This window comes from Piliocolobus tephrosceles, chromosome X, assembly GCF_002776525.5.
Source record: "Piliocolobus tephrosceles isolate RC106 chromosome X, ASM277652v3, whole genome shotgun sequence".
Lineage (NCBI taxonomy): Eukaryota > Metazoa > Chordata > Mammalia > Primates > Cercopithecidae > Piliocolobus > Piliocolobus tephrosceles.
The window spans coordinates 3,127,527-3,127,996 of NC_045455.1; positions in this window are offsets into that span (position 1 = coordinate 3,127,527).

The window sequence follows — 470 nt, forward strand, 5'->3', positions numbered from 1 at the left end:
GGGAAAACACAGCAGTGAAATGACAGCTCTAGAAGTACACTCCACAGGCTGCACAAAAAGAACAAAAACAGTGCTATACACACCAGTAAGGAACGGCATTGGCATGCTCCACCTCCTGTGGGCAGCCTGGGGATGAGGTCATTTTCCAAAACAGGGAGCTGGTCAGCATTTTCCATGCCCAGGGCAAGTTCCCCTTGATGGACAGCGCCTAATGACCAGCGCTGAGTCAGTCTAGGAGCAGAAAGACTGGAAACCCGGGAGCAGGAGCCACGTCAGCGTGACTCACTCAAGCAATGGCCAGTTCTCACAGCAACAACATGAAACACCCAACAGGGTGATGACTATGGGAGGAAAACTGACGGAACCTGGACAGTGCGTGCACTGCACACCCTCCTGGTTAACAGCCCCACACTGCACACCCTCCTGGTTAACAGCCCCACACTGCACACCCTCCTGGTTAACAGCCCCAC